The sequence below is a fragment of the Salvelinus alpinus genome, chromosome 6, assembly GCF_045679555.1.
Source record: "Salvelinus alpinus chromosome 6, SLU_Salpinus.1, whole genome shotgun sequence".
NCBI classification, from domain to species: domain Eukaryota; kingdom Metazoa; phylum Chordata; class Actinopteri; order Salmoniformes; family Salmonidae; genus Salvelinus; species Salvelinus alpinus.
The window spans coordinates 12,188,763-12,198,351 of NC_092091.1; the positions used below are offsets into that span (position 1 = coordinate 12,188,763).

At 38.2% G+C, this 9,589-nt stretch overlaps 10 non-coding genes across 10 annotated transcripts; all 10 read right to left on the reverse strand.

Annotated features, from left to right (window-relative positions):
- Positions 1-80: 80 nt before the first annotated feature.
- LOC139579867 (small nucleolar RNA U3) lies at positions 81-296 on the reverse strand. Its single transcript, XR_011675882.1, has one exon. It is a non-coding gene; the product is annotated as a small nucleolar RNA U3 (small nucleolar RNA).
- Positions 297-760: 464 nt separating this feature from the next.
- On the reverse strand, positions 761-976 carry LOC139579806 (small nucleolar RNA U3). Its single transcript, XR_011675821.1, has one exon. It is a non-coding gene; the product is annotated as a small nucleolar RNA U3 (small nucleolar RNA).
- Positions 977-1,758: 782 nt separating this feature from the next.
- LOC139579965 (small nucleolar RNA U3) lies at positions 1,759-1,974 on the reverse strand. The gene has a single exon (XR_011675971.1). It is a non-coding gene; the product is annotated as a small nucleolar RNA U3 (small nucleolar RNA).
- A 782-nt stretch (positions 1,975-2,756) lies between these two features.
- On the reverse strand, positions 2,757-2,972 carry LOC139579868 (small nucleolar RNA U3). Its single transcript, XR_011675883.1, has one exon. It is a non-coding gene; the product is annotated as a small nucleolar RNA U3 (small nucleolar RNA).
- Positions 2,973-3,436: 464 nt separating this feature from the next.
- On the reverse strand, positions 3,437-3,652 carry LOC139579823 (small nucleolar RNA U3). The gene has a single exon (XR_011675837.1). It is a non-coding gene; the product is annotated as a small nucleolar RNA U3 (small nucleolar RNA).
- A 1,013-nt stretch (positions 3,653-4,665) lies between these two features.
- LOC139579804 (small nucleolar RNA U3) lies at positions 4,666-4,881 on the reverse strand. The gene has a single exon (XR_011675819.1). It is a non-coding gene; the product is annotated as a small nucleolar RNA U3 (small nucleolar RNA).
- A 797-nt stretch (positions 4,882-5,678) lies between these two features.
- LOC139579949 (small nucleolar RNA U3) lies at positions 5,679-5,894 on the reverse strand. The gene has a single exon (XR_011675956.1). It is a non-coding gene; the product is annotated as a small nucleolar RNA U3 (small nucleolar RNA).
- Positions 5,895-6,704: 810 nt separating this feature from the next.
- On the reverse strand, positions 6,705-6,920 carry LOC139579857 (small nucleolar RNA U3). Its single transcript, XR_011675872.1, has one exon. It is a non-coding gene; the product is annotated as a small nucleolar RNA U3 (small nucleolar RNA).
- An 803-nt stretch (positions 6,921-7,723) lies between these two features.
- Positions 7,724-7,939, reverse strand: LOC139579931 (small nucleolar RNA U3). The gene has a single exon (XR_011675938.1). It is a non-coding gene; the product is annotated as a small nucleolar RNA U3 (small nucleolar RNA).
- Positions 7,940-8,744: 805 nt separating this feature from the next.
- Positions 8,745-8,960, reverse strand: LOC139579807 (small nucleolar RNA U3). The gene has a single exon (XR_011675822.1). It is a non-coding gene; the product is annotated as a small nucleolar RNA U3 (small nucleolar RNA).
- Between the last annotated feature and the right edge of the window lie 629 nt (positions 8,961-9,589).

A 9,589-nucleotide genomic window follows, 5' to 3' on the forward strand; every position in this document is an offset into this window, starting at 1 on the left:
GACTGATTCTATAGGATTTCTTTTATTACCGATAAGAATTTTGGAGACTTTTCAGTAGTTTTTGTTGTACATGGTTAACATCCCCTCAAAACATATTCCCTTCATCCATGTTCATTGAAGAACAAGGAACAGTCATCAAAGGTGGAAGAAAAATGAGCAAAGTCATTTCTAGCCACCAGATTCCTGCTCTGAACGGGAATATCTTGAATCATCATCATGGATAGCGAGACCTTCCACTTTAGACACACATTTCTCAAATAAAGAACTATAGAAATGATCCCTGAAAGTATAGTCTTGGTGTAGAAGTTGTTGTGATCAAGGTGGAGCATCTTGAAAAGAGCATTTGCACCACCGGTTTGTGTTGCATTCTCAGCATCAACAGTTGTTGCAATCAAATTATGATAATTATGGAGAATTGCAAACTACTAAAACCTATCTATGAAAAGCTGAGACTCTATCGAACATGCACATGTAACATGTTTTGCTCTATGACGCTCACAAGCTACACAAGAGTTGTTAGAAGGTACAGGGTTCTTCTACGTAGAAGATCAAAGGAAGGTCAAAGGTTGTCCTGAAAGGAAAATGGTAAAACACCTCAATGTGAAGCTAAATATAAGTGCTGGACATGGAGATAAATGAAAGTCGGAAAACTAAAAAGAAGATTTATGCTGGGGTCTCAGGACTGATTCTATAGGATTTATTTTATTAACAATAAGAATTTGGGAGACATTTCAGTAGGTTTTGTTGCACATAGTTAACATCCACTCAGAACATATTCCCTTCTTCCATGTTCATTGAAGAACAAGGAACAGTCATCAAAGGAGGAAGAAACATGAGGAAAGTCATTTCTAGCCACCAGATTCATGCTCTGAACGGGAATATCTTGAATCATCATCATGGATAGTGAAACCTTCCACTTTAGACACACATTTCTCAAGTAAAGAACTATAGAAATGATCCCTGAAAGTATAGTCTTGGTGTAGAAGTTGTTGTGATCAAGGTGGAGCATCTTGAAAAGAGCATTTGCACCACCGGTTTGTGTTGCATTCTCAGCATCAACAGTTGTTGCAATCAAATTATGTTAATTATGGAGAATTGCAAGGTTCCTCAAATGAGAAATATGGTCAACGATGCTGGTTGCCAACAGGTAAAATATGACCTAATGTTGGTGGACAGCCATCCATATTTCAAAGCCGGTTATTTTTGTGGAATTCTACCCCTTTTAAACATTGTGTGTTTTAGCTATAGACGTTTGGGTTGTACCATCAGATTTGTCTTTGTCTTCCACATCCAGTGGTACCAAGAGTTTGTCTGTGTGATTAACGGGAGCTGAGTTAGAGCTGTGTTCGTGAGACGAAGATGGATCCCGAAGGGACCCAGGCCGGGTTTTTTTTTTTTTTTTACAAAAACATCTGTAGAAACAGAATGGTTTGAATTACAAACTACTAAAACCTATCGAACATGCACATGTAACATGTTTTGCTCTATGACGCTCACAAGCTACACAAGAGTTGTTAGAAGGTACAGGGTTCTTCTACGTAGAATATCAAAGGAAGGTCAAAGGTTGTCCTGAAAGGAAAATGGTAAAACACCTCATTGTGAAACTAAATATAAGGGTTGGACATGGAGATAAATGAAAGTCGGAAAACTAAAAAGAAGATTTATACTGGGGTCTCAGGACTGATTCTATTGGATTTATTTTATTACCAATAAGAATTTTGGAGACTTTTCAGTAGTTTTTGTTGTACATGGTTAACATCCACTCAGAACATATTCCCTTCTTCCATGTTCATGGAAGAACAAGGAACAGTCATCAAAGGTGGAAGAAACATGAGCAAAGTCATTTCTAGCCACCAGATTCATGCTCTGAACGGGAATATCTTGAATCATCATCATGGATAGTGAAACCTTCCACTTTAGACACACATTTCTCAAGTAAAGAACTATAGAAATGATCCCTGAAAGTATAGTCTTGGTGTAGAAGTTGTTGTGATCAAGGTGGAGCATCTTGAAAAGAGCATTTGCACCACCGGTTTGTGTTGCATTCTCAGCATCAACAGTTGTTGCAATCAAATTATGTTAATTATGGAGAATTGCGAGGTTCCTCAAATGAGAAATATGGTCAACGATGCTGGTTGCCAACAGGTAAAATATGACCTAATGTTGGTGGACAGCCATCCATATTTCAAAGCCGGTTATTTTTGTGGAATTCTACCCCTTTTAAACATTGTGTGTTTTAGCTATAGACGTGTGGGTTGTACCATCAGATTTGTCTTTGTCTTCCACATCCAGTGGTACCAAGAGTTTGTCTGTGTGATTAACGGGAGCTGAGTTAGAGCTGTGTTCGTGAGACGAAGATGGATCCCGAAGGGACCCAGGCCGGGTTTATTTTTTATTTTTACAAAAACATCTGTAGAAACAGAATGGTTTGAATTACAAACTACTAAAACCTATCGAACATGCACATGTAACATGTTTTGCTCTATGACGCTCACAAGCTACACAAGAGTTGTTAGAAGGTACAGGCTTCTTCTACGTAGAATATCAAAGGAAGGTCAAAGGTTGTCCTGAAAGGAAAATGGTAAAACACCTCATTGTGAAACTAAATATAAGGGTTGGACATGGAGATAAATGAAAGTCAGAAAACTAAAAAGAAGATTTATGCTGGGGTCTCAGGACTGATTCTATAGGATTTCTTTTATTACCGATAAGAATTTTGGAGACTTTTCAGTAGTTTTTGTTGTACATGGTTAACATCCCCTCAAAACATATTCCCTTCATCCATGTTCATTGAAGAACAAGGAACAGTCATCAAAGGTGGAAGAAAAATGAGCAAAGTCATTTCTAGCCACCAGATTCCTGCTCTGAACGGGAATATCTTGAATCATCATCATGGATAGCGAGACCTTCCACTTTAGACACACATTTCTCAAATAAAGAACTATAGAAATGATCCCTGAAAGTATAGTCTTGGTGTAGAAGTTGTTGTGATCAAGGTGGAGCATCTTGAAAAGAGCATTTGCACCACCGGTTTGTGTTGCATTCTCAGCATCAACAGTTGTTGCAATCAAATTATGATAATTATGGAGAATTGCAAACTACTAAAACCTATCTATGAAAAGCTGAGACTCTATCGAACATGCACATGTAACAATTTTTGCTCTATGACGCTCACAAGCTACACAAGAGTTGTTAGAAGGTACAGGCTTCTTCTACGTAGAATATCAAAGGAAGGTCAAAGGTTGTCCTGAAAGGAAAATGGAAAAACACCTCAATGTGAAGCTAAATATAAGTGCTGGACATGGAGATAAATGAAAGTCGGAAAACTAAAATGAAGATTTATGCTGGGGTCTCAGGACTGATTCTATAGGATTTATTTTATTAACAATAAGAATTTGGGAGACATTTCAGTAGCTTTTGTTGTACATAGTTAACATCCACTCAGAACATATTCCCTTCATCCATGTTCATTGAAGAACAAGGAACAGTCATCAAAGGTGGAAGAAAAATGAGCAAAGTCATTTCTAGCCACCAGATTCATGCTCTGAACGGGAATATCTTGAATCATCATCATGGATAGCGAGACCTTCCACTTTAGACACACATTTCTCAAGTAAAGAATTATAGAAATGATCCCTGAAAGTATAGTCTTGGTGTAGAAGTTGTTGTGATCAAGGTGGAGCATCTTGAAAAGAGCATTTGCACCACCGGTTTGTGTTGCATTCTCAGCATCAACAGTTGTTGCAATCAAATTATGATAATTATGGAGAATTGCAAACTACTAAAACCTATCTATGAAAAGCTGAGACTCTATCGAACATGCACATGTAACATGTTTTGCTCTATGACGCTCACAAGCTACACAAGAGTTGTTAGAAGGTACAGGGTTCTTCTACGTAGAAGATCAAAGGAAGGTCAAAGGTTGTCCTGAAAGGAAAATGGTAAAACACCTCATTGTGAAGCTAAAATTCAGGGCTGGACATGGAGATAAATGAAAGTCAGAAAACTAAAAAGAAGATTTATGCTGGGGTCTCAGGACTGATTCTATATTCTGATTCTATTCTATTCTATTTTATTTTTGTGGAATTCTACCCCCTTTTAAACATTGTGTGTTTTAGCTATAGACGTATGGGTTGTACCATCAGATTTGTCTTTGTCTTCCACATCCATTGGTACCAAGAGTTTGTCTGTGTGATTAACGGGAGCTGAGTTAGAGCTGTGTTCGTGAGACGAAGACGGATCCCGAAGGGACCAAGGCCGGGTTTTTTTTAATATTTTTTTTTTTTTACAAAAACATCTGTAGAAACAGAATGGTTTGAATTACAAACTACTAAAACCTATCTATGAAAAGCTGAGACTCTATCGAACATGCACATGTAACATGTTTTGCTCTATGACGCTCACAAGCTACACAAGAGTTGTTAGAAGGTACAGGGTTCTTCTACGTAGAAGATCAAAGGAAGGTCAAAGGTTGTCCTGAAAGGAAAATGGTAAAACACCTCAATGTGAAGCTAAATATAAGTGCTGGACATGGAGATAAATGAAAGTCGGAAAACTAAAAAGAAGATTTATGCTGGGGTCTCAGGACTGATTCTATAGGATTTCTTTTATTAACAATAAGAATTTGGGAGACATTTCAGTAGGTTTTGTTGCACATAGTTAACATCCACTCAGAACATATTCCCTTCATCCATGTTCATTGAAGAACAAGGAACAGTCATCAAAGGTGGAAGAAAAATTAGCAAAGTCATTTCTAGCCACCAGATTCATGCTCTGAACGGGAATATCTTGAATCATCATCATGGATAGCGAGACCTTCCACTTTAGACACACATTTCTCAAGTAAAGAACTATAGAAATGATCCCTGAAAGTATAGTCTTGGTGTAGAAGTTGTTGTGATCAAGGTGGAGCATCTTGAAAAGAGCATTTGCACCACCGGTTTGTGTTGCATTCTCAGCATCAACAGTTGTTGCAATCAAATTATGTTAATTATGGAGAATTGCGAGGTTCCTCAAATTAGAAATATGGTCAACGATGCTGGTTGCCAACAGGTAAAATATGACCTAATGTTGGTGGACAGCCATCCATATTTCAAAGCCGGTTATTTTTGTGGAATTCTACCCCTTTTAAACATTGTGTGTTTTAGCTATAGACGTAGGGGTTGTACCATCAGATTTGTCTTTGTCTTCCACATCCAGTGGTACCAAGAGTTTGTCTGTGTGATTAACGGGAGCTGAGTTAGAGCTGTGTTCGTGAGACGAAGACGGATCCCGAAGGGACCCAGGCCGGGTTTCTTTTCTTTCTTTCTTTTTTATTTTTTTACAAAAACATCTGTAGAAACAGAATGGTTTGATTTACAAACTACTAAAACCTATCGAACATGCACATGTAACATGTTTTGCTCTATGACGCTCACAAGCTACACAGGAGTTGTTAGAAGGTACAGGCTTCTTCTACGTAGAATATCAAAGGAAGGTCAAAGGTTGTCCTGAAAGGAAAATTGTAAAACACCTCATTGTGAAACTAAATATAAGGGTTGGACATGGAGATAAATGAAAGTCGGAAAACTAAAAAGAAGATTTATGCTGGGGTCTCAGGACTGATTCTATAGGATTTATTTTATTACCGATAAGAATTTTGGAGACTTTTCAGTAGTTTTTGTTGTACATGGTTAACATCCACTCAGAACATATTCCCTTCATCCATGTTCATTGAAGAACAAGGAACAGTCATCAAAGGTGTAAGAAAAATGAGCAAAGTCATTTCTAGCCACCAGATTCATGCTCTGAACGGGAATATCTTGAATCATCATCATGGATAGCGAGACCTTCCACTTCAGACACACATTTCTCAAGTAAAGAACTATAGAAATGATCCCTGAAAGTATAGTCTTGGTGTAGAAGTTGTTGTGATCAAGGTGGAGCATCTTGAAAAGAGCATTTGTACCACCGGTTTGTGTTGCATTCTCAGCATCAACAGTTGTTGCAATCAAATTATGATAATTATGGAGAATTGCGAGGTTCCTCAAATGAGAAATATGGTCAACGATGCTGGTTGCCAACAGGTAAAATATGACCTAATGTTGGTGGACAGCCATCCATATTTCAAAGCCGGTTATTTTTGTGGAATTCTACCCCCTTTTAAACATTGTGTGTTTTAGCTATAGACGTATGGGTTGTACCATCAGATTTGTCTTTGTCTTCCGCATCCAGTGGTACCAAGAGTTTGTCTGTGTGATTAACGGGAGCTTGAGTTAGAGCTGTGTTCGTGAGACGAAGACGGATCCCGAAGGGACCCAGACCGTTTTTTTTTCTTCGTTTTTTTTACAAAAACATCTGTAGAAACAGAATGGTTTGAATTACAAACTACTAAAACCTATCTATGAAAAGCCGAGACTCTATCGAACATGCACATGTAACATGTTTTGCTCTATGACGCTCACAAGCTACACAAGAGTTGTTAGAAGGTACAGGCTTCTTCTACGTAGGATATCAAAGGAAGGTCAAATGTTGTCCTGAAAGGAAAATGGTAAAACACCTCATTGTGAAACTAAATATAAGGGTTGGACATGGAGATAAATGAAAGTCGGAAAACTAAAAAGAAGATTTATGCTGGGGTCTCAGGACTGATTCTATAGGATTTATTTTATTACCGATAAGAATTTTGGAGACTTTTCAGTAGTTTTTGTTGTACATGGTTAACATCCACTCAGAACATATTCCCTTCATCCATGTTCATTGAAGAACAAGGAACAGTCATCAAAGGTGAAAGAAACATGAGCAAAGTCATTTCGAGCCACCAGATTCATGCTCTGAACGGGAATATCTTGAATCATCATCATGGATAGTGAGACCTTCCACTTTAGACACACATTTCTCAAGTAAAGAACTATAGAAATGCTCCCTGAAAGTATAGTCTTGGTGTAGAAGTTGTTGTGATCAAGGTGGAGCATCTTGAAAAGAGCTTTTGCACCACCGGTTTGTGTTGCATTCTCAGCATCAACAGTTGTTGCAATCAAATTATGTTAATTATGGAGAATTGCGAGGTTCCTCAAATGAGAAATATGGTCAACGATGCTGGTTGCCAACAGCTAAAATATGACCTAATGTTGGTGGACAGCCATCCATATTTCAAAGCCGGTTATTTTTGTGGAATTCTACCCCTTTTAAACATTGTGTGTTTTAGCTATAGACGTATGGGATGTACCATCAGATTTGTCTTTGTCTTCCGCATCCAGTGGTACCAAGAGTTTGTCTGTGTGATTAACGGGAGCTGAGTTAGAGCTGTGTTCGTGAGACGAAGACGGATCCCGAAGGGACCCAGGCCGTTTATTTTTTTATTTTTACAAAAACATCTGTAGAAACAGAATGGTTTGAATTACAAACTACTAAAACCTATCTATGAAAAGCTGAGACTCTATCGAACATGCACATGTAACATGTTTTGCTCTATGATGCTCACAAGCTACACAAGAGTTGTTAGAAGGTACAGGGTTCTTCTACGTAGAAGATCAAAGGAAGGTCAAAGGTTGTCCTGAAAGGAAAATGGTAAAACACCTCATTGTGAAGCTAAAATTCAGGGCTGGATATGGAGATAAATGAAAGTCGGAAAACTAAAAAGAAGATTTATGCTGGGGTCTCAGGACTGATTCTATAGGATTTATTTTATTAACAATAAGAATTTGGGAGACATTTCAGTAGGTTTTGTTGTACATGGTTAACATCCACTCAGAACATATTCCCTTCATCCATGTTCATTGAAGAACAAGGAACAGTCATCAAAGGTGGAAGAAAAATGAGCAAAGTCATTTCTAGCCACCAGATTCATGCTCTGAACGGGAATATCTTGAATCATCATCATGGATAGCGAGACCTTCCACTTTAGAGACACATTTCTCAAGTAAAGAACTATAGAAATGATCCCTGAAAGTATAGTCTTGGTGTAGAAGTTGTTGTGATCAAGGTGGAGCATCTTGAAAAGAGCATTTGCACCACCGGTTTGTGTTGCATTCTCAGCATCAACAGTTGTTGCAATAAAATTATGTTAATTTTGGAGAATTGCGAGGTTCCTCAAATGAGAAATATGGTCAACGATGCTGGTTGCCAACAGGTAAAATATGACCTAATGTTGGTGGACAGCCATCCAAATTTCAAAGCCGGTTATTTTTGTGGAATTCTACCCCCTTTTAAACATTGTGTGTTTTAGCGATAGACGTATGGGTTGTACCATCAGATTTGTCTTTGTCTTCCGCATCCAGTGGTACCAAGTGTTTGTCTGTGTGATTAACGGGAGCTGAGTTAGAGCTGTGTTCGTGAGACGAAGACGGATCCCGAAGGGACCCAGGCCGGGTTTTTATTTTATTTTTACAAAAACATCTGTAGAAACAGAATGGTTTGAATTACAAACTACTAAAACCTATCTATGAAAGGCTGAGACTCTATCGAACATGCACATGTAACATGTTTTGCTCTATGACGCTCACAAGCTACACAAGAGTTGTTAGAAGGTACAGGGTTCTTCTACGTAGAAGATCAAAGGAAGGTCAAAGGTTGTCCTGAAAGGAAAATGGTAAAACACCTCAATGTGAAGCTAAATATAAGTGCTGGACATGGAGATAAATGAAAGTCGGAAAACTAAAAAGAAGATTTATGCTGGGGTCTCAGGACTGATTCTATAGGATTTATTTTATTAACAATAAGAATTTGGGAGACATTTCAGTAGTTTTTGTTGTACATGGTTAACATCCACTCAGAACATATTCCCTTCATCCATGTTCATTGAAGAACAAGGAACAGTCATCAAAGGTGGAAGAAAAATGAGCAAAGTCATTTCTAGCCACCAGATTCATGCTCTGAACGGGAATATTTTGAATCATCATCATGGATAGCGAGACCTTCCACTTTAGACACACATTTCTCAAGTAAAGAACTATAGACATGATCCCTGAAAGTATAGTCTTGGTGTAGAAGTTGTTGTGATCAAGGTGGAGCATCTTGAAAAGAGCATTTGCACCACCGGTTTGTGTTGCATTCTCAGCATCAACAGTTGTTGCAATAAAATTATGTTAATTTTGGAGAATTGCGAGGTTCCTCAAATGAGAAATATGGTCAACGATGCTGGTTGCCAACAGGTAAAATATGACCTAATGTTGGTGGACAGCCATCCATATTTCAAAGCTGGTTATTTTTGTGGAATTCTACCCCCTTTTAAACATTGTGTGTTTTAGCTATAGACGTATGGGTTGTACCACCAGATTTGTCTTTGTCTTCCTCATCCAGTGGTACCAAGAGTTCGTCTGTGTGATTAAGTCAAAAAAATGTAGAGGTTTTTGCTGTGGTCTCAAGACTGATAGGGACTGCCTCCGCTATTCCAGCACCATTTCAAATTCAACATTTCAACATCATCAACACACCTCTGCCTAGTCTAATACAGTGATCACTAAAACATACCAAAAACTATTTGGCACAATATAAATATTATGTGGGTAACCATGGATCTGAGTTCTGTTTGTGTGTGTGTGTGTGGATGCTTTCTCCAGTGAGATACAGTTGAAGACGGAAGATTACATCAAAAACATTTCAACTCAGT